The 23,623-nt window shown below is 43.6% G+C and overlaps 1 pseudogene across 1 annotated transcript in view; it reads left to right on the plus strand.

The window, feature by feature from the left end:
* The first annotated feature begins 4,657 nt into the window (after window positions 1-4,657).
* LOC311146056 (arf-GAP with SH3 domain, ANK repeat and PH domain-containing protein 2-like) overlaps window positions 4,658-23,623 on the plus strand; it is a 121,331-nt pseudogene continuing 102,365 nt past the window's right edge. The window contains exon 1 of the transcript XR_014615587.1: window positions 4,658-4,783. The product of XR_014615587.1 is annotated as an arf-GAP with SH3 domain, ANK repeat and PH domain-containing protein 2-like (transcript). The remainder of the gene's footprint in view (window positions 4,784-23,623) is intronic.

Raw genomic sequence — 23,623 nt, forward strand, 5'->3', positions numbered from 1 at the left:
GAGCAGTGATGTTTTGGGGATGTCGCTGGGCAACACGGACTTTCAACTCCCTCCAAAGATTTTCTATGGGGTTAAGATCTGGAGACTGGCTAGGCCACTCCAGGACCTTGAAATGCTTCTTACGAAGCCACTCCTTCGTTGCCCGGGCGGTGTGTTTGGGATCATTGTCATGCTGAAAGACCCAGCCACGTTTCATCTTCAATGCCCTTGCTGATGGAAGGAGGTTTTCACTCAAAATCTCACGATACATGGCCCCATTCATTCTTTCCTTTACACGGATCAGTCGTCCTGGTCCCTTTGCAGAAAAACAGCCCCAAAGCATGATGTTTCCACCCCCATGCTTCACAGTAGGTATGGTGTTCATTGGATGCAACTCAGCATTCTTTGTCCTCCAAACACGACGAGTTGAGTTTTTACCAAAAATTTCTATTTTGGTTTCATCTGACCATATGACATTCTCCCAATCCTCTTCTGGATCATCCAAATGCACTCTAGCAAACTTCAGACGGGCCTGGACATGTACTGGCTTAAGCAGGGGGACACGTCTGGCACTGCAGGATTTGAGTCCCTGGCGGCGTAGTGTGTTACTGATGGTAGGCTTTGTTACTTTGGTCCCAGCTCTCTGCAGGTCATTCACTAGGTCCCCCCGTGTGGTTCTGGGATTTTTGCTCACCGTTCTTGTGATCATTTTGACCCCACGGGGTGAGATCTTGCGTGGAGCCCCAGATCGAGGGAGATTATCAGTGGTCTTGTATGTCTTCCATTTCCTAATAATTGCTCCCACAGTTGATTTCTTCAAACCAAGCTGCTTACCTATTGCAGATTCAGTCTTCCCAGCCTGGTGCAGGTCTACAATTTTGTTTCTGGTGTCCTTTGACAGCTCTTTGGTCTTGGCCATAGTGGAGTTTGGAGTGTGACTGTTTGAGGTTGTGGACTGGTGTCTTTTATACTGATAACAAGTTCAAACAGGTGCCATTAATACAGGTAACGAGTGGAGGACAGAGGAGCCTCTTAAAGAAGAAGTTACAGGTCTGTGAGAGCCAGAAATGTTGCTTGTTTGTAGGTGACCAAATACTTATTTTCCACCATAATTTACAAATAAATTCATAAAAAATCCTACAATGTGATTTTCTGGATTTTTCTTTCTCAATTTGTCTGTCATAGTTGACATGTACCTATGATGAAAATTACAGGCCTCTCTCATCTTTTTAAGTGGGAGAACTTGCACAATTGGTGGCTGACTAAATACTTTTTTCCCCCACTGTACCTTTATGTCATGCATGGATATCTGCAATAACAAACACATTTGGCTTTCATATTTAATATTCAGCGAGCCTGATATTTTGATTATTCTCTGGTCCGGCAGAGGATGTCCACTGACTAATAAACAAGCTTGTTTTCAATTTATTAGGCAGACTGACAGCTTCTGATTTGGAAGCTCTTCATTTTTTAATTGTTTTATTTAACCATTATTTATACAGGTTTTTCTCTTTAAGATAAAATCTATTTTTCAAGAAAGACCTAGGCCAACAGCAGCAGGGGGAACAAAGTTTCAGACAAAACAACTTACATACACTAACACAACACTGAACAAAATGTACAACAATTACATATAACGTAAAGAAACACAAATGTCATAACTAAAAAACAGCTGTCCTAAAGACAATTACACTCTTCTATGATATTTACATCGACCAGGTGTTTAAACTCCACCAGCATGACTAGATCATCACATTTAAAAAAGCATTGGCAACAACTCGGCTGTAAAAACCAACAACATAACATTGAGGCATCACAATATGGATACTGGTTTTAATCCAAGACTATATGTACATCCCACTGGTCACACACTGGTTGAATCAACGTTGATTCTATGTCATTTCAATGAAATTACATTAAACAAACTTGGAATAGATGTTGAATTGACGCCTGTGCCCAGTGGGATGTTATGTTGGCTAAAATAAAAGTCTGTCCTAACTTTTGATGGGCACAGTGGATAATCATCCAGGGCCCAGAGTTTCCCAGTCAGGTCATGTGGTCATGAGAACCCCTAGCCCATACAGAGCGGAGTGAATGATGATCCTTTCAATCACGTCCCAGAGAGTGACCATGTGCAACAATGTGAAAACATGTTATTAATCAAGGTGGGATGTGGCTACCTTTGGCCTCAGTGCTGTAACTCTGGCTGGCAGATGTTCATTGGGAGTGTGCTTATTTCATTCCAACGCCTCATCACCAGTGAGGGCCAGCCCGAGCCTCCACACTATCAACTAGTTCATTTAGCAGCATGTTGAGAGGCGTTGCCCAGCTAACATAATGTGTTGAACGCAGCCCAGTGTTGTGATTTAAAGGCTGCTCGGGGTTCCAGCCTGCCGCTGGGTCTCTATTTATAAACGGTGGCGGCCCCGCCGAGGTTGAATGAACCAAGGAACGTCAGCAGATTCTTCATCACAAAGCCCAGGAAATACACAAGCGTACTGGGAGCTGAGTGAATCGCTCCTTCAAGCTCCCTCTGAAAGCTACAGCGTGGGAGAGACTTTTAAAACGCCTCACTGTACAATGATGGAGTGGGTTTTTTCTACTTCTCAACAGTGTTTGGGAAGCAATAGGAAAGTTTAATATCTATTTCTGGCTGTACTTCCCATGAGGATACTCTGCTCACTGTATCATGGCAGTACTAATAGGACTAGATATAATTGGTGTATGCTCTTCTAGTAACGTGCACAGAGATAGAGATAATAGTCCTCCACTAAATTATCATTTAAATTAGTATTTTGTTCCGACGCAGCAGGGTGCAATGCTAGCATTGCCATAGTAGAAACTCCTTGTCAGTGTTAACATTAGTTGTATGAATGCTTCTTACAATGGGAGTCTGCCTTCCCTCCATGACCAAAGGTGGACAGAGAGAGGAGGCAGCAAACATGATGAGGAAGTGAACTGGAAGTGATCATCGTGTCATAAGAACCAAAAGTGTTCAGGTGAAGTCCCGAGGGCTCTCTGTCTCGGTCTGCCTGCCTGCCTATCTGTCTGTCTATCGGTCTTTCGTTCTCTCTACATCTCTCTCAATCTGTCTCCTTCTCCTCTTGGTGAATAAGGCCTACTGAAATGACAGAAGGAGTCAATCAGGATTAAGGCTTTTACATTACAAAGTTGAAGTTGACCTGCTCTCCGGAGCCCTACAGGAAGAAAGCAACAAGTTAGTGTTATCATACATTCTACAATTAAATAATAATGAAATGAGATGACTATTTTCTCTTGATATAGCAACATCAAAAGGAGTCTCTTCGGATAAAGACTCAAATATGCATGTTCTGTATTCAACACTGTATTCAAAGAGATCATGTTTTCCCCAAACATAAAAAGTATCTACATTTTTAACCACCAAACAGCATGGAAAATATGGTGATGTAGCCTAACCCTTTTGCAAATGCACCATAAAATAATTAATAGTGCACTCTCTAGTGACTTTCCAAGACTTTGAAAGTCAAGCTGTTGTTAATAATTATTTTTATTTCCGCAAGCTTTCATTTTATAGTCCATTTAGGTGGCAGGTAGCCTAGTGCAGTGGCTCCCAACCTTTTTCGGTTACTGTACCACCAACTGAATTGTGCCCTGCCTGGAGTATCCCTGAAGTACCCCCTCATGTGCATTTTACCAGTAGGCCTATGGTGTCATGAGTCTTTTCAAGTACCCCCTGTTTATGGGCCAAGTACCCCCAGGGGACATAGTACCCCTGGTTGGGAACCATTGGCCTAGTGGTTAAGAGTGTTGGGCCAGTCACCAAAAGGTCACTGGTTTGAATCGCTGAGTCCACTGGGTGAAAAACCTGTCAATGTGCCGCTGAGCAAGGGACTTAATTGCTCCTGTAAGTTGCTCTGGATAAGATCTTCTGATAAATGACAAAAAATGTAATTGACTGAAGTAGGTCAAAACAAGAAATTAACTGTAATTTCGTGTGTGTAGGAATTAAGAAAATAGATCTTGATCTGACTCAGTTTAATCTTAAAATTGATGGAAACATAATAATGAACAGATTCAGTATTATTTCATTAGGCTATTTCAGCACGTTACCTTAAAAAACCTCTGGATGCCGCTGTAAGGGATGACAGAGACCACGCCTTCCATCGACTCTGATTGGGTCAAATGTACCAGCTGGTGATCTCCATTGGATAGCGCACATCCATTGAATCCCTCGGTCACCTTAGTCAATTTCTGCGCTTTCATTGGGACGCCTTGTTGTTTCCCATGCTTGGAAAGAAGTTCACAGGCTTTATCTGATGTTCGGAAGAGAGAGGTCACCGCCAGAAGAGAAAATCGTATAAACTTAATATTTTTGGATTTCCCTGCAAATCGAGTGGGACCCGCCAAATTGACGGGGAAGGATACGTTTTAGAGCAGTGACTGCGAGCCATCTGGAATCCGAAAGGCTACGGCAGCAGCTGAGTTACAATCAATCATGCGCGCAACATTGTTGCAGTGAGCTTGTGTGTTGTGACTGCTCGAGCGCGAACAAGGGAACAGGACACATCCAGCAATGGTTTACATCAGAGCATTTTATCAGACTTTTCTATTGTAAACGTAAACTTTTCTCATATTCGAATTAAATCCCGGGTGTTTAACAGGAAGGAATACAATACATTTTCTAAAAGGATAAAGTATGCCGGACCAAATTACAGTGTCCGAGTTCATGGCGGAGACAAATGAAGATTATAAAGCGCCAACGGCTTCAAACTTCACTACTAGAATGTCCCACTGTAGGAATACCGTGACTGCTTTGGAGGAGGTGAGTGGTGCAGTGAATTCAAAAGCCTATAGGCTACTTCAAGGTCCACATTCGGTAGCATCACTGGACACGTCGGAGGTTATAATGCATTACTTAAACCTAGTTGTAGCACCTATGTCGGCTATAAAGGTACCATAAACTAACTGACAAGATGCTGTATAATCACAGTAGGCTTTTTTATTAATGGTTGGGCGTTTTCATCAAGCACTAGAGCCATTTGCTCTGCATTGCTCTCATACACAGAGGAAAGTGGAACCTGTTTTCTCCAATTAGGCTACTAATCGTCATTGATTTTACACCGTTCTGATGTTGTTGCTACTATGTACAGAATAGAATAATAGTCACGTAGTTTTATTGGATAATAGAACTGCGTAATCGGTATTAGCCTCTTTGTTTACTTGGGAAATCCCCTTTTGACCATTAGTTTACAATCAACGATTTAAAAAACGAATCTCTTGGCCCTGATGACACATATAACAATATCCAGAGTTTGCCAGGAAAACATGGACAGCTCAATGGAAACAGTTATATCATGCAAACAATGGCTCTACATTTCTTTTCTTTTTTTTTTACATTATTATTATTATTATTATTATTTTTTACAATTGAATGTCTATTGAGGAATAGAAGAGCATTGCATTGAATGTGGCACCTGTTTAAAAAAATCGGTCTTTATTTTGCATCAGTAGGCCACGCCCGAGAATAGGACTTTTCCTGTGGTTTATAGATGGGTGAGCTTTGCCCCAGTATCTGTGTGCTTAAGAGGTCTCTAACGCACAGATACCCGGGCAGGTAAGCTTCATCAAACTTGCAGGTCGTTATAAGAAAGAACACTTCCGCTTTGTTCTACGAAAACCCACCCCCAGCACCTAACCCTATACAGCCTAATGAGAGCACTGACTGAGCATTTCCGACATGGGAATCTACGCACCACATACTGTGTATGCTCCACTTCCACATATTACTAATCATATCAACCATTCTATGTTGTGTATGAAATACCCTGTCATGAACAGATAAAGATGTCATCCGTAAATGCAACATTACATAGCAGTCATGTGTTGGGATAATACTGACTGGCAGTCAAAGGAGACCCACCTAAGCCCTTGATCATGTCCCAAATCTGCTTTATTGCCATCATTTGCATGCAAGGTGTGCTGCTTACCTCCATCCATATTCATGCATGTCAAGATGTAGTTAATTCAGGGAGGAAATGCTGCAGGAGGGGCTGTAGGTTCATGCTAAACAAAGGTAGTCAGTTTGTCCTCCTCATGCATACTTACAGACAGTATCTCCTTATAAAAAAAAGTACATTAGGTCTACTTACCACTATGTTTAGCCAACTATACAACGTTTCTATCAATAGCTTGCAAAGTAAACATTATCAGCTAACAGTACATTGGTAAATGCGCCCTTCTGCTGCTTGACAGGGGGAGCCCACAAAGGATGGGACACTAACCTAAACCCCTCATACTTGTCAGGTATAGTTCACTTTTATTTTATATCAGTCAAATATTCAATTAATGGTCACCAATATTGACAGATATCTTGAGGCTACCCTTACATAGCTAGAATGACATTATCAATTGATGTTTACTGATCATGAAAGCATGCAGTTACTTGCTGTATAATTTTGATGATAGTGCTAAATGTGCGCAATTTTGCATGGAATAATCTGACATTTCTAGTTCTGACTAAAGAAAGTATTCACACCGCTTGACTTTTTTCTACATTTTGTTGTGTTACATCCTGAATTTAAAATGGATTCATTTGAGATTTGTTGTCACTGGCCTACACACAATACCCCATAATATCAAAGTGGAATTATGTTTTTTGAAAATGAAAAGCTGAAATGTCTTGCGTCAATAAGTATTCAAACCCTTTGTTATGGCAAGCCTAAATAAGTTCAAGAGTAACAATTAGCTTAAGTCACATAATAAGTTGCATGGACTCACTCTTTGTGCGATAATAATGATTAACGTGATTTTTAAATGACTACCTCATCTCTGTACCCCACACATACAGATAATTGTATGGTCTCACAGTCGAGCAGTGAATTTAAAACACAGATTCAACCACAAAGACCAGGGAGGTTTTCCAATGCCTCGCAAAGAAGGGCACCTATTGGTAGATGGGTAAAAAATAAAAAAGCAGACATTGAATATCCCTTTGAGCATGGTGAAGTTATTAATTACACTTTAGATGGTGTATCAATACACCCAGTCCATAGAAAGATACAGGTGTCCTTCCTAACTTAGTAGCCGGAGAGGAAGGAAACCTTCCCAAGTTCTCTCACGTCACCCCGCTCCTCCGCACACTCCACTGGCTTCCAGTTGAAGCTCGCATCTGCTACAAGACCATGGTGCTTGCCTACGGAGCTGTGAGGGGAACAGCACCTCCGTACCTTCAGGCTCTTATCAGTCCCTACACCCAAACGAGGGCATTGCGTTCATCCACCTCTGGCCTGCTGGCCCCCTTACCTCTGCGGAAGCACAGTTCCCGCTCAGCCCAGTCAAAACTGTTCGCTGCTCTGGCACCCCAAAGGTGGAACAAGCTCCCTCACGACGCCAGGACAGCGGAGTCACTCACCACCTTCCGGAGACACTTGAAACCCCACCTCTTTAAGGAATACCTGGGATAGGATAAAGTAATCATTCTACCCCCCCCTTACATTGTAAAGTGGTTATCCCACTGGCTATAAGGTGAATGCACCAATTTGTAAGTCGCTCTGGATAAGAGCGTCTGCTAAATGATGTAAATGAAACTGCTCAGGGATTTCACCATGAGGCCAATAGTGACTTTAAAACAGTTACAGAGTGTAATGGCTGTAATAGGAGAAAACTGAGAATGGATCAACATTGTAGTTACTCCACAATACTAACCTAATTGACAGAGTGAAAAGAAGGCCTGTACAGAATAAAAAAGCATAGTGGTAGCTGTATCATGTTATGGCTATGCTTGGGATCGTTAAGGACTGGGGAGTTTTTCAGGATAAAAAAAGAAATGGAATGGAGGTAAGCGCAGGTAAAATCAGAGAGGAAAACCTGGTTCAGTCTGCTTTCCACCAGACACTGCGAGATTAATTCACCTTTTAGCAGGACAATAACCTAAAACACAAGGTCAAATCTACACTGGAGTTGCTTACCAAGAAGACAGTGAATGTTCCTGAGTGGCCAAGTTACAGTTTTGACTTAAAGCTACTTGAAAATCTATGGCAAGACCTGAAAATGGTTGACTAGCAATGATCAACAACCAATTTGGCAGAGCTTGCCCCCCAGGAGCCAAATCGAACGCTCTGCACCGTATTGTAACGTTTTATTGATAACGACCTATAGCCTTTAGCCTGTAGGTAAGTGTTCAGATCTGGTTATGGTTGTTTTGTAGCTGTTCCTCCTTGTGGTCAGCTCTGCCCTAAACATTCACATGGTCTCTCAACAGTATCTTGGAGAGAGTGGGTCTGTGTGGAAACCATGCTGTTAATTTATTTTTTACGTTGATCTTTCCTCACTGTGGCAGGGAAAACACAAGGCCAATTGTTGTAAGGATAACAAGGCCTCACGTGTGTTTGCCCAATTAGACTGTGAACACTTCCACATATCGTGTCCAGGCAGCTGCCTGGACTCAGAAATACACTCACAAGGTGCCTTGGATTGCAGCAGTGCTTTTGAACAGGACAGTGTCATTTCTAGACACATTTTTCTTCTTATTGCTCTAGTATTGTTTTTTATGAACTATAAACAAATGCCAACCATATTTGATTAATCCAACTGATTTAAGGAGGTGGAAGGTGACGTGGGGTTTCTTGTTGTGCGTGTGGGAAGTAGGCTAATCATGCCTGTCAATGGACACTGGGCACTGTCAATCAGAGAAGCAACAACCTATTAAAATGTAATGAGGTAAACAGACAATTCCTATTCCTCCCTCCTTGTTGGTGGCTAAACAATAAATATATGTTTTATTTTCTGTATACACTAAAGGCTTTCACATGGGCATTAGGCTACATCCCTGTTTATAGAGTGCACCAAGGAGATCTAATGGGGCTGTTTTGGATTCACAGCATTGTACTGATTCTGTGACTAGAGAATTGTGTCTTGCTTTAAAATTGCTAGCATCTCCATTTTCCCCTTGAAGTGACAGTTGAGGACTGTCTAAATGTAACCTACTCAAGTCTGTATTTCAGCATTGAAAAATGTCGACAGTGCAGCAGATGTTTCGCAATAGAAAAACCATTGCCATTTCAGTTTTGATAATTGTCAGCTTGGTGTTTAGGCCTACATATTTTGGCATCCACGTTTTGCTTTCACATTAAACTAGGGACTTTTGTGCTAAGGCTGTACTAATTGGAGTGAGATATTTAATTGTGGGAGGGGTGCGATTAGTGTGAATATCTGTGGATCCAGATGGCATGAGGTCTGCTTCACGTGGGCTGATTCCAGTCCTATGTGATGATAGCTTGTCTCGAATGAGTGCTCTGGAATGAGTGATGTACTCACCCTTCATCCTCAGACTGGACTGATGGCATTGATCGGGTCTGTTCAGATGAGCCCGCTATCCCCACAGTGTAGCACAGAGGGAGATGCACTATCTAGGAGACACTACCACTCCCAGGGCTTAATGGGACCTAGTCTGTTGTGTGATTATTTCTACATAAACCAAATACAGTGGACATAACGTTAATTAGGCTTGTGGCTGTAAAACCTTTGTCTCTCATCTCCAAATAAATGGGCTTAATGTGTCCAGCAGAGGTGGAGACACTAAAAGAGTTACTCGGAATACCGTGGCGTGAAAACCACAACTATAAAAACCAGTTGGTCCTCTAAGAGGATGTTTGTGCCTTGTGTCATTAACCCCCCTCTGGGTTGCTGTAAAACGAGCCATTCACAGGACGTTAGGGTGTTGACTTAGCACTGAGGTCAAATGGCACTCACTCTAATGCCTTTAGAAACTAAAAAATATGTCAAACCCCCTCCCACTCGAGAATGGCACAGACAGACACCCTCATTTAGTATATTTGGAGCAGTCAAGCCCCAGTCTTGGCATTGCCCCCGGCAGCAGAATGAAGAGCTTGTGGGATCAACACCAATAGGTTACACTCATTCGTCTGATTGATCATGCCTCCACCCCCCCCAGATCTGGCTCAGAGGGAGAGACGTATTTTTCGGATAAGTTTATATTCCCTTCACTAATGGCTTTTGTTCAATTACGCTCCCATTTAACTGCTATGGCAAGGGTTCAAGGCAGGAGCGTTTGTATGTCAGACTAGAGGCACTGGCAGAGCAGCTTTGCTTTTGGCCACAGTCACAATGTGGACGAAGCTTAAGGTACTAAATTGCTGGTCTGACTGACTATCAGCGTTGAACAACGGATGAGTAATCAATAGAGCTTTGATATGACTGTTCTAGTTCTTTTTGTTTTATGGAACTTCAGCAGTCAGCCATCTCTGATTTATGGGATGCAAACAAACTGTGCAGTTTCCTACTCAAAGGTACATGTGTGTTACAGGGTAGCACCTCAGAGTGTGAAACCCACACGTGTTACATAAACGGTGCATATCCTTTGTGTTGGCCTGTAAATTGGATGATGTTTCATGTGTCCTGACTGCACCCATTGTGCAAACACGGGCCTTCCTTTCCCAGAGAAACATTCCTGGAATCTGAGCATGGCAGTGGCCCAAGATCACAATAGGGGGTCCAATGATGGACCAGCAAGGCTCATTGAATCTGTCTCTCTCCTCCATACATGCTGCTAATTCTTCTCAGTTGAATCATGGACATTTATAGCCAGCATTTTGCATGGATTTTTTTTGTCGTCCTGTACATACATTCCTGCACCTTCTGGATATTTTATCCCGGCATGTTGTCTAACTGCATGGTTCTGGTGAGGCATGTTGTCTAACTGCATGGTTCTGGTGAGGCATGTTGTCTAACTGCATGGTTCTGATGAGGCATGTTGTCTAACTCCATGGTTCTGGTGAGGCATGTTGTCCAACTGCATGGTTCTGGTGAGGCATGTTGTCCAACTGCATGGTTCTGGTGAGGCATGTTGTCTAACTGCATGGTTCTGGTGAGGCATGTTGTCCAACTGCATGGTTCTGGTGAGGCATGTTGTCTAACTGCATGGTTCTGATGAGGCATGTTGTCCAACTGCATGGTTCTGGTGAGGCATGTTGTCTAACTGCATGGTTCTGGTGAGGCATGTTGTCCAACTGCATGGTTCTGATGAGGCATGTTGTCCAACTGCATGGTTCTGGTGAGGCATGTTGTCTAACTGCATGATTATGGTGAGGCATGTTGTCTAACTGCATGATTCTGGCGAGGCATGTTGTCCAACTGCATGGTTCTGTATGGAGATTACTGGGAAGTATCAGGGGAATGTAAGTGGTGTCCTGGAATTCGGGGCAACTGTTGGCACCAGCCAGAATCTCTGTATTGAGTCCGTTCTATGTTCCTGGTTAAAATTGAGGAAGTGGTCTCCACTCCATACTTGGTGGTTTCTAATTGAATTCCCCAAAACGGATTAACTTCTTTAGGAAAACAGCCATAGTGTTAGAATCAAACATAATTATTAGGGCTCCCGAGTGGCGCAGTGGTCTAAGGTACTGCATCTCAATGCTAGAGGCATTAATACAGACCCTGGTTCAATTCCAGGCTGTATCACAACCCGGCCGTGATTGGGAGTCCCATGTTGTCATCAAGAGTACAAAAAAAAGTATTTTCCAAGCTACACACAATATTTTGTGTTTTACATTTTTGCCGTGGAAAAAATATTGCGATACTGGTATCGTTACAGCCCTATTCATGGCCTTGAAACATCCTTTCAGACCCACTTTTCAAACCCTCTCCAATTGTTCCGACTTGTGGTCCCTCTTTGCGTACTGAGAAATGGATGCAACTGATATCCTTTATAAAAGATTATATCAATAACCTAGCTTCCAGCCACCCCAGGCTGATCCACTCTGCGGTGTGTAATATGAAGGCTTAACAGCAATATACTCCTGACCGTATCTACAGACAAATAGTAATAGGTTTTCTCATGGAGCCTACAACCCTGTTCCCTCTACATAAGCAGCCTGATGGTGTGTCTGACAACCATTCATTACGTGTTGTGGTTGTGTTCCCGGGCCAGTGGAAGGCGTAGTCTCATCCACTCAGAGATTCCTGGGCATAGTCCGTGGGAACCGCCAGGCTGGACTGGAGCGAGCACCTGTGGCGCACAATAGGTGTCATGGAGGAAAGTTTTAACAAGGCCTCAGACACAAGGATGAAGTATTCAGAGACAATCAATGAGTAATTAGTGAGCTGCCCAGACTGCCAGCCACCTTGGCCTGCATCCTCTTAAGGAGCTTATTATACTTACTGTAATTGAAATGATTTCGCTGGCAGAATCACCACCCTTAGATACTGTCCCAATCAATTTGGGGCTCCCCCTGGTGACCCTGGGCTGTTGGGATTCAATATTCCCCCCCACCACGGCCACGACACAGGATCATCCATTGGAGTAAGGGGGTGTGAGGAAATCTTGTTAATAGGGCGGTGCGTGGGGCATTGATCAGAGAGAGGGGTCAGGAGTGCACCGGCCTTTGTTGGGCGTGGGGTTACAGGGGAGTGTGGAGGCCCACTGTCAGGGGGCCTGTCACAGATTGCCATGGACAGCTCCTTTTTAAGGCCAGTGTTCACTTTCAGGCGGTGCCTCTTCATTAATGAACTCCCTCATCAGTGGCGACCCGTCATTCAGGGCAGGTGGGGCCCCACAATTTTTGAAAATATATATTTATATAAAAAATACATCTTTTCTTTTTGGGGGGGGGGGGGTTGCCTGTTTTGCATGTTATTTTGGCATTAAAACGTGTCACATATCAGTTTGCAAACAATGTATTTTTTTATATTTTAAATCATAATAAAGCCGCATACAACATGGTCTCTTTTTTGCTTTCTTGAGTAAGGCAGCTCCAAAATGCAGGTGTTTCCGCCTAGCTCAGTGCTTTCTGTGGTGGTGGGGCAGCCTGTGGAAAATATGGAGCGTAGCTGTTGGTAATGTTCTCTAGTTGCGCTGTGATTAGCTCAGTGTTCTGTCACTCGTGGAGACAGTAGTCACAGCCAAGTCTAAGGGTAGAGCTCGAAAATTCAAGCCCCTTGGGTGCCGCCATAGAGTTACATTAGAAGTGCCCATCCAAGAAGGCTCAAGGTCATAGGGCACAGATAAAATGACATCAAATCACGTTATATCTACAGTAGCTTTGATTGGACTGATCATGTCAACATCATATTTTCAAAATCTTAGCTAGCAGTCATCATCATGAATCAAGTCGACAATCTACTGGCAAATCCTCTATCCTCACATGTGGTGGATATCCTTAATGTCCTTCCTCATACTACTTCCATTTGCTAAGCAGGTCTGCCTCCCTGGAGAGTTGGGAAATGCACAATGTACCCATTCTTTCCACATTTTGTAAAGCTGAAAAACCCTACAGAAATGTGCAGAGAGATCTAAACTGTTCCCCGAGGGGCACAAACTTTATTTTTAATACAGCTGAATGTATTATGCCGCTGCCTAACGTGGTTCTGTCACAGTACCTCTCTTCACATTGTCTTAGTACTCCTGGAGACAGGACTTAAGTTGGAGCAGAATCCTTAAAAGTAATCAAAAGTCCTGAAAGAATTCAAAGGAGCTTTCTTTATACAAGGATATTTCATTCCTTTTCATAGCAGATACACGCATCCACTCATGCACTTATATCCCTTCCGCAGCACACTGGACGATATGTTTTCCAAAGTCACCAGTTGATCCTTTTCAGGTGAAGGCAGGGTCTCACTCAGTGTCCCTCAAACCTCCTCAATGTTGCTATAGTATGCAACTATAGCACTTTACTTTTGGCATTGCTAAGTTTCTGCCATGAGGCCTACACATTGGTAAATACGAGCAGGCCAGAAACTATGTTTACGCTGACTGGATGTTTTTTCGGGAGCTAGAAACATTTGGTCCTAATTTACAAACCCCTCCCTCACGCTGAGCTTTCATCAGTCCCCTGCTAATTTATCAACTTAGTTAAGTACTTGCTTATTAAGTCAAACGGACTCCTTAAAATGGTGCTGTCAGGTCTCTTTCCTGATTTCCCCCCTATGTAGTTCAAAAGCTCTCTTTTCATTTGAAGCTTGACATTTGTATTCTCAGTTGGTATACTCAGGGCGTAATCAAATCCTGAATGTCCAGTTCAACAGTTGCTCATCGTACAGCCTACCAGAATATGCCCACTGAGAGTGGATGCGGGTCACTGTGTCACACCTACAACCAATGGTCTTGAGTGTGATTCAGTAAAAGTGTACTGCACCCTTGGGGATTGGCCAAGCTCTCCATTTGTCTTTATTTGACATTTTTACCTTCTAATCACTCTTAATGAACAATCATTGAAGTTCCACTTCAAATCAAATCAAATTTTATTTGTCACTTGCGCGGAATACAACAGGTGTAGTAGACCTTACAGTAAAATGCTTACTTACAAGCCCTTAACCAACAATGCAGTTTTAAGAAAAATAAGTGTTAAGTAAACAATAGATAGAAACCTTCCCAAGTTCTCTCACGTCACCCCGCTCCTCCGCACACTCCACTGGCTTCCAGTTGAAGCTCGCATCTGCTACAAGACCATGGTGCTTGCCTACGGAGCTGTGAGGGGAACAGCACCTCCGTACCTTCAGGCTCTTATCAGTCCCTACACCCAAACGAGGGCATTGCGTTCATCCACCTCTGGCCTGCTGGCCCCCTTACCTCTGCGGAAGCACAGTTCCCGCTCAGCCCAGTCAAAACTGTTCGCTGCTCTGGCACCCCAAAGGTGGAACAAGCTCCCTCACGACGCCAGGACAGCGGAGTCACTCACCACCTTCCGGAGACACTTGAAACCCCACCTCTTTAAGGAATACCTGGGATAGGATAAAGTAATCATTCTACCCCCCCCTTACATTGTAAAGTGGTTATCCCACTGGCTATAAGGTGAATGCACCAATTTGTAAGTCGCTCTGGATAAGAGCGTCTGCTAAATGATGTAAATGAAACTGCTCAGGGATTTCACCATGAGGCCAATAGTGACTTTAAAACAGTTACAGAGTGTAATGGCTGTAATAGGAGAAAACTGAGAATGGATCAACATTGTAGTTACTCCACAATACTAACCTAATTGACAGAGTGAAAAGAAGGCCTGTACAGAATAAAAAAGCATAGTGGTAGCTGTATCATGTTATGGCTATGCTTGGGATCGTTAAGGACTGGGGAGTTTTTCAGGATAAAAAAAGAAATGGAATGGAGGTAAGCGCAGGTAAAATCAGAGAGGAAAACCTGGTTCAGTCTGCTTTCCACCAGACACTGCGAGATTAATTCACCTTTTAGCAGGACAATAACCTAAAACACAAGGTCAAATCTACACTGGAGTTGCTTACCAAGAAGACAGTGAATGTTCCTGAGTGGCCAAGTTACAGTTTTGACTTAAAGCTACTTGAAAATCTATGGCAAGACCTGAAAATGGTTGACTAGCAATGATCAACAACCAATTTGGCAGAGCTTGCCCCCCAGGAGCCAAATCGAACGCTCTGCACCGTATTGTAACGTTTTATTGATAACGACCTATAGCCTTTAGCCTGTAGGTAAGTGTTCAGATCTGGTTATGGTTGTTTTGTAGCTGTTCCTCCTTGTGGTCAGCTCTGCCCTAAACATTCACATGGTCTCTCAACAGTATCTTGGAGAGAGTGGGTCTGTGTGGAAACCATGCTGTTAATTTATTTTTTACGTTGATCTTTCCTCACTGTGGCAGGGAAAACACAAGGCCAATTGTTGTAAGGATAACAAGGCCTCACGTGTGTTTGCCCAATTAGACTGTGAACACTTCCACATATCGTGTCCAGGCAGCTGCCTGGACTCAGAAATACACTCACAAGGTGCCTTGGATTGCAGCAGTGCTTTTGAACAGGACAGTGTCATTTCTAGACACATTTTTCTTCTTATTGCTCTAGTATTGTTTTTTATGAACTATAAACAAATGCCAACCATATTTGATTAATCCAACTGATTTAAGGAGGTGGAAGGTGACGTGGGGTTTCTTGTTGTGCGTGTGGGAAGTAGGCTAATCATGCCTGTCAATGGACACTGGGCACTGTCAATCAGAGAAGCAACAACCTATTAAAATGTAATGAGGTAAACAGACAATTCCTATTCCTCCCTCCTTGTTGGTGGCTAAACAATAAATATATGTTTTATTTTCTGTATACACTAAAGGCTTTCACATGGGCATTAGGCTACATCCCTGTTTATAGAGTGCACCAAGGAGATCTAATGGGGCTGTTTTGGATTCACAGCATTGTACTGATTCTGTGACTAGAGAATTGTGTCTTGCTTTAAAATTGCTAGCATCTCCATTTTCCCCTTGAAGTGACAGTTGAGGACTGTCTAAATGTAACCTACTCAAGTCTGTATTTCAGCATTGAAAAATGTCGACAGTGCAGCAGATGTTTCGCAATAGAAAAACCATTGCCATTTCAGTTTTGATAATTGTCAGCTTGGTGTTTAGGCCTACATATTTTGGCATCCACGTTTTGCTTTCACATTAAACTAGGGACTTTTGTGCTAAGGCTGTACTAATTGGAGTGAGATATTTAATTGTGGGAGGGGTGCGATTAGTGTGAATATCTGTGGATCCAGATGGCATGAGGTCTGCTTCACGTGGGCTGATTCCAGTCCTATGTGATGATAGCTTGTCTCGAATGAGTGCTCTGGAATGAGTGATGTACTCACCCTTCATCCTCAGACTGGACTGATGGCATTGATCGGGTCTGTTCAGATGAGCCCGCTATCCCCACAGTGTAGCACAGAGGGAGATGCACTATCTAGGAGACACTACCACTCCCAGGGCTTAATGGGACCTAGTCTGTTGTGTGATTATTTCTACATAAACCAAATACAGTGGACATAACGTTAATTAGGCTTGTGGCTGTAAAACCTTTGTCTCTCATCTCCAAATAAATGGGCTTAATGTGTCCAGCAGAGGTGGAGACACTAAAAGAGTTACTCGGAATACCGTGGCGTGAAAACCACAACTATAAAAACCAGTTGGTCCTCTAAGAGGATGTTTGTGCCTTGTGTCATTAACCCCCCTCTGGGTTGCTGTAAAACGAGCCATTCACAGGACGTTAGGGTGTTGACTTAGCACTGAGGTCAAATGGCACTCACTCTAATGCCTTTAGAAACTAAAAAATATGTCAAACCCCCTCCCACTCGAGAATGGCACAGACAGACACCCTCATTTAGTATATTTGGAGCAGTCAAGCCCCAGTCTTGGCATTGCCCCCGGCAGCAGAATGAAGAGCTTGTGGGATCAACACCAATAGGTTACACTCATTCGTCTGATTGATCATGCCTCCACCCCCCCCAGATCTGGCTCAGAGGGAGAGACGTATTTTTCGGATAAGTTTATATTCCCTTCACTAATGGCTTTTGTTCAATTACGCTCCCATTTAACTGCTATGGCAAGGGTTCAAGGCAGGAGCGTTTGTATGTCAGACTAGAGGCACTGGCAGAGCAGCTTTGCTTTTGGCCACAGTCACAATGTGGACGAAGCTTAAGGTACTAAATTGCTGGTCTGACTGACTATCAGCGTTGAACAACGGATGAGTAATCAATAGAGCTTTGATATGACTGTTCTAGTTCTTTTTGTTTTATGGAACTTCAGCAGTCAGCCATCTCTGATTTATGGGATGCAAACAAACTGTGCAGTTTCCTACTCAAAGGTACATGTGTGTTACAGGGTAGCACCTCAGAGTGTGAAACCCACACGTGTTACATAAACGGTGCATATCCTTTGTGTTGGCCTGTAAATTGGATGATGTTTCATGTGTCCTGACTGCACCCATTGTGCAAACACGGGCCTTCCTTTCCCAGAGAAACATTCCTGGAATCTGAGCATGGCAGTGGCCCAAGATCACAATAGGGGGTCCAATGATGGACCAGCAAGGCTCATTGAATCTGTCTCTCTCCTCCATACATGCTGCTAATTCTTCTCAGTTGAATCATGGACATTTATAGCCAGCATTTTGCATGGATTTTTTTTGTCGTCCTGTACATACATTCCTGCACCTTCTGGATATTTTATCCCGGCATGTTGTCTAACTGCATGGTTCTGGTGAGGCATGTTGTCTAACTGCATGGTTCTGGTGAGGCATGTTGTCTAACTGCATGGTTCTGATGAGGCATGTTGTCTAACTCCATGGTTCTGGTGAGGCATGTTGTCCAACTGCATGGTTCTGGTGAGGCATGTTGTCCAACTGCATGGTTCTGGTGAGGCATGTTGTCTAACTGCATGGTTCTGGTGAGGCATGTTGTCCAACTGCATGGTTCTGGTGAGGCATGTTGTCTAACTGCATGGTTCTGATGAGGCATGTTGTCCAACTGCATGGTTCTGGTGAGGCATGTTGTCTAACTGCATGGTTCTGGTGAGGCATGTTGTCCAACTGCATGGTTCTGATGAGGCATGTTGTCCAACTGCATGGTTCTGGTGAGGCATGTTGTCTAACTGCATGATTATGGTGAGGCATGTTGTCTAACTGCATGATTCTGGCGAGGCATGTTGTCCAACTGCATGGTTCTGTATGGAGATTACTGGGAAGTATCAGGGGAATGTAAGTGGTGTCCTGGAATTCGGGGCAACTGTTGGCACCAGCCAGAATCTCTGTATTGAGTCCGTTCTATGTTCCTGGTTAAAATTGAGGAAGTGGTCTCCACTCCATACTTGGTGGTTTCTAATTGAATTCCCCAAAACGGATTAACTTCTTTAGGAAAACAGCCATAGTGTTAGAATCAAACATAATTATTAGGGCTCCCGAGTGGCGCAGTGGTCTAAGGTACTGCATCTCAATGCTAGAGGCATTAATACAGACCCTGGTTCAATTCCAGGCTGTATCACAACCCGGCCGTGATTGGGAGTCCCATGTTGTCATCAAGAGTACAAAAAAAAGTATTTTCCAAGCTACACACAATATTTTGTGTTTTACATTTTTGCCGTGGAAAAAATATTGCGATACTGGTATCGTTACAGCCCTATTCATGGCCTTGAAACATCCTTTCAGACCCACTTTTCAAACCCTCTCCAATTGTTCCGACTTGTGGTCCCTCTTTGCGTACTGAGAAATGGATGCAACTGATATCCTTTATAAAAGATTATATCAATAACCTAGCTTCCAGCCACCCCAGGCTGATCCACTCTGCGGTGTGTAATATGAAGGCTTAACAGCAATATACTCCTGACCGTATCTACAGACAAATAGTAATAGGTTTTCTCATGGAGCCTACAACCCTGTTCCCTCTACATAAGCAGCCTGATGGTGTGTCTGACAACCATTCATTACGTGTTGTGGTTGTGTTCCCGGGCCAGTGGAAGGCGTAGTCTCATCCACTCAGAGATTCCTGGGCATAGTCCGTGGGAACCGCCAGGCTGGACTGGAGCGAGCACCTGTGGCGCACAATAGGTGTCATGGAGGAAAGTTTTAACAAGGCCTCAGACACAAGGATGAAGTATTCAGAGACAATCAATGAGTAATTAGTGAGCTGCCCAGACTGCCAGCCACCTTGGCCTGCATCCTCTTAAGGAGCTTATTATACTTACTGTAATTGAAATGATTTCGCTGGCAGAATCACCACCCTTAGATACTGTCCCAATCAATTTGGGGCTCCCCCTGGTGACCCTGGGCTGTTGGGATTCAATATTCCCCCCCACCACGGCCACGACACAGGATCATCCATTGGAGTAAGGGGGTGTGAGGAAATCTTGTTAATAGGGCGGTGCGTGGGGCATTGATCAGAGAGAGGGGTCAGGAGTGCACCGGCCTTTGTTGGGCGTGGGGTTACAGGGGAGTGTGGAGGCCCACTGTCAGGGGGCCTGTCACAGATTGCCATGGACAGCTCCTTTTTAAGGCCAGTGTTCACTTTCAGGCGGTGCCTCTTCATTAATGAACTCCCTCATCAGTGGCGACCCGTCATTCAGGGCAGGTGGGGCCCCACAATTTTTGAAAATATATATTTATATAAAAAATACATCTTTTCTTTTTGGGGGGGGGGGGGTTGCCTGTTTTGCATGTTATTTTGGCATTAAAACGTGTCACATATCAGTTTGCAAACAATGTATTTTTTTATATTTTAAATCATAATAAAGCCGCATACAACATGGTCTCTTTTTTGCTTTCTTGAGTAAGGCAGCTCCAAAATGCAGGTGTTTCCGCCTAGCTCAGTGCTTTCTGTGGTGGTGGGGCAGCCTGTGGAAAATATGGAGCGTAGCTGTTGGTAATGTTCTCTAGTTGCGCTGTGATTAGCTCAGTGTTCTGTCACTCGTGGAGACAGTAGTCACAGCCAAGTCTAAGGGTAGAGCTCGAAAATTCAAGCCCCTTGGGTGCCGCCATAGAGTTACATTAGAAGTGCCCATCCAAGAAGGCTCAAGGTCATAGGGCACAGATAAAATGACATCAAATCACGTTATATCTACAGTAGCTTTGATTGGACTGATCATGTCAACATCATATTTTCAAAATCTTAGCTAGCAGTCATCATCATGAATCAAGTCGACAATCTACTGGCAAATCCTCTATCCTCACATGTGGTGGATATCCTTAATGTCCTTCCTCATACTACTTCCATTTGCTAAGCAGGTCTGCCTCCCTGGAGAGTTGGGAAATGCACAATGTACCCATTCTTTCCACATTTTGTAAAGCTGAAAAACCCTACAGAAATGTGCAGAGAGATCTAAACTGTTCCCCGAGGGGCACAAACTTTATTTTTAATACAGCTGAATGTATTATGCCGCTGCCTAACGTGGTTCTGTCACAGTACCTCTCTTCACATTGTCTTAGTACTCCTGGAGACAGGACTTAAGTTGGAGCAGAATCCTTAAAAGTAATCAAAAGTCCTGAAAGAATTCAAAGGAGCTTTCTTTATACAAGGATATTTCATTCCTTTTCATAGCAGATACACGCATCCACTCATGCACTTATATCCCTTCCGCAGCACACTGGACGATATGTTTTCCAAAGTCACCAGTTGATCCTTTTCAGGTGAAGGCAGGGTCTCACTCAGTGTCCCTCAAACCTCCTCAATGTTGCTATAGTATGCAACTATAGCACTTTACTTTTGGCATTGCTAAGTTTCTGCCATGAGGCCTACACATTGGTAAATACGAGCAGGCCAGAAACTATGTTTACGCTGACTGGATGTTTTTTCGGGAGCTAGAAACATTTGGTCCTAATTTACAAACCCCTCCCTCACGCTGAGCTTTCATCAGTCCCCTGCTAATTTATCAACTTAGTTAAGTACTTGCTTATTAAGTCAAACGGACTCCTTAAAATGGTGCTGTCAGGTCTCTTTCCTGATTTCCCCCCTATGTAGTTCAAAAGCTCTCTTTTCATTTGAAGCTTGACATTTGTATTCTCAGTTGGTATACTCAGGGCGTAATCAAATCCTGAATGTCCAGTTCAACAGTTGCTCATCGTACAGCCTACCAGAATATGCCCACTGAGAGTGGATGCGGGTCACTGTGTCACACCTACAACCAATGGTCTTGAGTGTGATTCAGTAAAAGTGTACTGCACCCTTGGGGATTGGCCAAGCTCTCCATTTGTCTTTATTTGACATTTTTACCTTCTAATCACTCTTAATGAACAATCATTGAAGTTCCACTTCAAATCAAATCAAATTTTATTTGTCACTTGCGCGGAATACAACAGGTGTAGTAGACCTTACAGTAAAATGCTTACTTACAAGCCCTTAACCAACAATGCAGTTTTAAGAAAAATAAGTGTTAAGTAAACAATAGATAAGTAAAAAATAAAGCAGTAAAATAACAGTAAAAATAACAGTACCGAGGCTATATACAGGGGCTACCGGTACAGAGTCAATGTGCGGGGGCACCGGTTAGTTGAGGTAATTGAGGTAATATGTACAGTGAGGGAAAAAAGTATTTGATCCCCTGCTGATTTTGTACATTTGCCCACTGACAAAGACATGATCAGTCTATAATTTTAATGGTAGGTTTATTGAACAGAGACAGAATAACAACAACAAAAATCCAGAAAAACGCATGTAAAAAATGTTATAAATTGATTTGCATTTTAATGAGGGAAATAAGTATTTGACCCCTCTGCAAAACATGACTTAGTACTTGGTGGCAAAACCCTTGTTGGCAATCACAGAGGTAAGACGTTTCTTGTAGTTGGCCACCAGGTTTGCACACATCTCAGGACGGATTTTGTCCCACTCCTCTCTGCAGATCTTCTCCAAGTCATTAAGGTATCGAGGCTGACGTTCACGGCGTAGTGTGTTACCAATTGTTTTCTTGGTGACTATGGTCCCAGCTGCCTTGAGATCATTGACAAGATCCTCCCGTGTAGTTCTGGGCTGATTCCTCACCGTTCTCATGATCATTGCAACTCCACGAGGTGAGATCTTGCATGGAGCCCCAGGCCGAGGGAGATTGACAGTTCTTTTGTGTTTCTTCCATTTGCGAATAATCGCACCAACTGTTGTCACCTTCTCACCAAGCTGCTTGGCGATGGTCTTGTAGCCCATTCCAGCCTTGTGTAGGTCTACAATCTTGTCCCTGACATCCTTGGAGAGCTCTTTGGTCTTGGCCATGGTGGAGAGTTTGGAATCTGATTGAATGATTGCTTCTGTGGACAGGTGTCTTTTATACAGGTAACAAGTTGAGATTAGGAGCACTCCCTTTAAGAGTGTGCTCCTAATCTCAGCTCGTTACCTGTATGAAAGACATCTGGGAGCCTGAAATCTTTCTGATTGAGAGGGGGTCAAATACTTATTTCCCTCATTAAAATGCAAATCAATTTATAACATTTTTGACATGCGTTTTTCTGGATTTTTTTGTTGTTATTCTGTCTCTCACTGTTCAAATAAACCTACCATTAAAATTATAGACTGATCATTTCTTTGTCAGTGGGTAAACATACAAAATCAGCAGGGGATCAAATACTTTTTTCCTCTCACTGTAGGTAGAGTTAAATTGACTATGCATAGATAATAAACAGAGAGTAGCAGCAGCGTAAAAGAGGGGGAGGAGGGAGGGGGGTGACAATGCAAATAGTCTGGGTAGCCATTTGATTAGCTGTTCAGGAGACTTATGGCTTGGGGGTAGAAGCTGTTAGGAAGCCTTTTGGACCTAGACTTGGCGCTCCGGTACCACTTGCCGTGTGGTAGCAGAGAGAACAGTTTAAGACTAGGGTGGCTGGAGTCTTTGAGGATCTGAGGACCCATGCCAAATCTTTTCAGTCTCCTGAGGGGGAATAGGCTTTGTCGTGCCCTCTACACGACTGTCTTGGTGTGTTTGGACCATGATAGTTTGTTGGTGATGTGGACACCAAGGAACTTGAAGCTCTCAACCTGCTCCACTACAGCCCCGTCGATGAGAATGGGGGCGTGCTTGGTCCTTATTTTCCTGTAGTCCACAATCATCTCCTTTGTCTTGATCACGTTGTTGTCCTGGCACCATAGGCTGTCTCATCGTTGTCGGTGATCAGGCCTAACATTGTTGTGTCGTCTGCAAACTTAATGATGGTGTTGGAGTCGTGCCTGGCCATGCAGTCATGGAGGGGACTGAGCACGCACCCCTGAGGGGCCCCCATGTTGAGGATCAGCGTTGCAGATGTGTTGTTACCTACCCTTACCACCTGAGGGGCGGCCCGTCAGGAAGTCCAGGATCCAGTTGCAGAGGGAGGTGTTTAGTCCCAGGGTCCTTAGCTTAGTGATGAGCTTTGAGGGCACTATGGTGTTGAAAACTGAGCTGTAGTCAATGAATAGCATTCTCACGTA

The sequence above is a fragment of the Coregonus lavaretus genome (assembly GCF_964263955.1).
Source record: "Coregonus lavaretus genome assembly, chromosome: 18".
Classification (NCBI taxonomy): Eukaryota; Metazoa; Chordata; class Actinopteri; order Salmoniformes; family Salmonidae; genus Coregonus; species Coregonus lavaretus.